Source organism: Triticum aestivum, chromosome 3B (genome assembly GCF_018294505.1).
Source record: "Triticum aestivum cultivar Chinese Spring chromosome 3B, IWGSC CS RefSeq v2.1, whole genome shotgun sequence".
Taxonomy (NCBI): domain Eukaryota; kingdom Viridiplantae; phylum Streptophyta; class Magnoliopsida; order Poales; family Poaceae; genus Triticum; species Triticum aestivum.
Window position 1 is genome coordinate 640,078,959 of NC_057801.1, and position 4,214 is coordinate 640,083,172.

A 4,214-nucleotide genomic window follows, 5' to 3' on the forward strand; every position below is an offset into this window, starting at 1 on the left:
GAGAACAAAAGAAGTTCCCACAAGAAGTCGAGACAGTAAATCTACTTCATGTGACGAAAGGGAAGAATAGAATGACACGCGCCGTACAGCCAGCCCCGGAGGAGCAACCCCACTGGTTGTTACAACCAATCACCTTCGATCATCTGGATTACTCTAGAGGAGACCAGAACACAGGCTGGACTGCCTTGGTCTTAAATCCAATCATTAATGGACTCCAATTTACAAACGCCCTTATGGACGGCGGCAGCGACTTGAACCTGTTATATTAGGTCACAGTCCGCAAACTCGGGGTAAACCCTGTCGCAATCCACCGCGGCAACACTTCCTTTCAAGGAATAACGCCAGGTTCGGATACCCCAAGTATGGGTTCCCTTACGTTAGAAGTCACGTTCGGATCACACGACAACTTCCGAAGCGAAAAGCTAACATTCCACATCGCCCCATTTGTAAGTCGCTATCAAGCGCTACTGGGACGTGAAGCTTTCGCCCGCTTTAACGCAATACCGCACTACGCATCCCTTACACTTAAAATGCCCGGTCCAAAGGGCGTCATCTCATTACAAGGGAACATAAATTGACCCCCAAAGTACGGGCAGGGGTGCGGTTGCCTAGACAGCCGCCCACAAATCCAGCCCTACTATCCCGGACACGCCTCGACGAGTCCGGCGTCAATATGCTTAAATTACCGCATACCCTCGTGCAAGGGGCTCCATGTGCTCACGCCCGGAGACAATACGGCCCAACTCTTGCTCCAACTATATTTTGTTTATTTCGATATAGATTTCTCGCACGCTTATTTTTTACTAAGTTCCTCTCTTTCGCAGACGAGCATCGTGCTACGCCCGTCCAGGATACGGCACGACGGAGACACAGGCGCAGACGTGCAGCAGGGACCCGTTCCAAGGATTCTTTTCAGATTAAGACCCTGCGTAAACCTTTTTTACTGTCTCTTGTTGATAACATCCCCCGGTTTTCTCTATAGCCGAGGAGGAGGCTGGCGTCTTGGCATGTGGCCACGCCAGAATTTTTGCACATACCTGGACACTAGGGGCTTTTTTTACCAAGGGCTCTATTTCGGCCCGTCTTCGAACACCTTAGGGGGTGTTCGGCATCGCGAGTTTGGCCCTATATGCATCAGCTCCGAATCATGTCTTTGGTCAAATGTTGGGTTTGCCCGGCTCCTGTGTTTTGCTGCCTTATGTTCCGTTATATCGGCTAACGTGGCACCAGGAGAACTACTGCGATTGTGCCCCGGTTCGGCCGGGTGAGCACCTCAGTAGAGAAAGCCGAAAACTAACTGTCATGATATAGCGAGAGACTGGTCAACCACGTGATGACTTTCAGAATCTTTAGGATTCCCCGGCATTAACGAAGGGCCGCTTCCCGGTCAGGCACACTCGCACCCCGAATTCGGGCGAGCGCGGTGCCCCTAGGGGCTATTCAGTAGTCCCACTGTCAAACTCCTATGGCTAAGTGAAAGTGATAAAGCATTATAGTCCGGTTGCCTAGTTCGCCGTGCCACCACCTCCTTTATAGGACCAAGACGTTGGATTAAGTGTGAATAGGCGCTTTTTTGCGAACACCCCCGCATTCTATGCGTGGGGGCTGAAGCCAACGACTGCCATCTTTCAGGTTATATACAAATATATACATTAAACGGCCACACAGGAGGCATCATGATTCTTGCAAGCACAAGTATAAAAAAGCTTTTTTCATAAAAACACAATTCGTCTTACAAATAGTATAAGCTATTCGAACACAACATCCTTCGAGCACTGCGACTCTATTATACGAGCGCCAGGAAGAACTTCCTCAAAATAGTGCTTGGTAGGTACTCGGCTTTCGTCCGAATCTTGGGTCGCAACAATACTGGCCTTCATATCTGCCCAGTATGTCTTGACACGAGCAAGAGCCATCTGTGCGCCCTCTATGCACGCCGACCTCTTCATTGCATCAGCATGCGGCACCGAACCAAGAAATTGATGCACCAAGCCAAAATAACTCTTCGGCACCGGCTTCTCCGGCCACAGACGACTTGCAACATACTTCATGGCGAGTCTGGATAATCTGTTCAGCTCCGCCCAGGCGGCTAAACGGTCGGAGACTGACAGTGGGCGTTCTGGATTGTGGTACTGCGACCAAAAAAGCTCTTCCAATTCATGGTCACCTCGGCTGCGGAAGTGTTCGGTCGCGTCCGCCGCACTTGCGGCCAAATCTAGATAAGCGTTGTCCGAACTCCACTGTCGGTCTAATGGAGCATACTTGGGGTCTCCGAACTTCATCCGCAGCATATAAGGCTTTCCAGCCGTGATATCTCCGGCCGGACGCAGCTCCTCCTTCATCGCTCTCATGCCAGAGCGAGTATCCTTGGCTTCGGCAGTGATCTTCTCTAGATCCTTCTGAGCCGCCCTATCTTCTTGTTCAAGCAATCTACAGCGGTCGGTAGCATCCCTCAATTTTATGGCCATCTCGGTCATTTCCTTCTTGCTCTGGCAGTGAGCAGCCTGTTCGGCTTTTAGCTCTTCAGCCGCTTTAACGGCAGCTGCATCACTCTTCCTTGTTTGCTCCTTTGCTCGGGCAAGTTCCGCCCGAAGGTTCTCCACGGCAGCAGCACCATGTACATAAAACATATATAAGGCCCGAGCATCAAGCCCCTATTGTTGGGTGTCTTTTGAACATACCTTGAGCCTCGTCTAGCCGCTTATGTACAAGCGCGATGTCGGCATCTGCTACGTCAAGTTGCCGCTTCAGTTCGGCAGATTCATCAGTCCGGCTAGCCACCGAACGCCTCGCCACCTTCATGGAATAGGCGGCAAATTATACCTGGGGTTATGATCCTCTATGCGCCATCAGTCTTGATGACACACAGAATCTTAGGGGCTACTACTCATACAGGGCACATTTAATATGCGGCTCTGCCAAAAGATACACCTTTTTACATACCTCAAAGCCTGCTAGTAAACTCCTAGCAGCCTCGTACAATCCGCTTTCCGCGGATGAAATCCTTCCAATCACCGTATCCATCAACATACGGTGTTCTTCTGAGATGGATGCCCCACTAAGCAGATCCTTCAGCCCCTCCACCGGCGCGCAAGAGGGTGCCGGACTAGTCTGATGATACCTCGGGGTCGCCAGCCTCGTAAGACGTTGGAACAAGGGGAGGCGTTTCGCTCTCTATCATCTCTGGACGAAGATCCCCTGAAGATGAGCTCTGCTGAGAAGGGTTGAGATCCGAACTGCAAGATAATGTTTCGGTTATTTTCCTCAGAAATAAAACATGAATGTGATTCATTATGTAACCCCTCCCTTCACTTACGCCTCGGGGGAGAGCGGGTCCCCTTTAGGGGGCGATTCGGCTGAAGCGTTCTCCGGTGCCGAACCCTCTGACGAAGATTTCTTTCCCAGTTTTGAGGTTATCACCTTCGGGTCTTCAGAGGCAGTCCTTTTCTTTCCCTGGTCGGGAGAATTTTTGATTCTTCCCTTCCTAACGGCCTCCTTCGTGGAGGCGGTAGCTCCTTGGTTCCCCCCTTCACCTTCCGCCAACGGCGCGGCCTCCAGCATCCTGATCAGCATGGGATTCGGCACGGTCTCGGGCAGGGGGGCTAGACACCTGATAAGCTTTGCCTTCGCTATCCACTCCTGTTCAAAGGGCAACTCTGCTAAAGGGTAGATTTGATAAAAATATGGATGGTGTGTGCAAATACGGGGCTACTTACTTTAGCATCCGGGTGGTTGTAGCTCAGACCAGCGTCCTCGGACAAATCCGGACACCTTGCTTGTGATCCGAAGAAAAATATGTACATCTCCATGGGTGTCATTCCCATGAAGTGTTGTAGGACCCGTGGTCCCTCAGGATTGAACTCCCACAGGCGGAGAGGTCGACGTTTGCAGGGCAGTGTGCGGCGAATCACCATGACTTGCGCCACCACGGTCAGATTGATATCTCTTTCTAGGAGATCTCAAAACGGCCCTGCAGCAAGGGCACATCTTTTGGCGCCCCCAGATAAGTCCTTCATTAACCCATGATGCCAGCCGTGGTGGGGGACCCGAGCGAAAAGTAGGCGGTGCCACCCATGTGGTGCCCCTAGGGGCTGTGATGTAAAACCAGTCCCGTTGCAATAAGCCGAGCTCCTCTTGAAAAGAGCCTTCGGGCCATGGAGCGTCGTCCATCTTGCTTATTATAGCCCCTCCGCACTCAGCATGCTGCCCCTCGA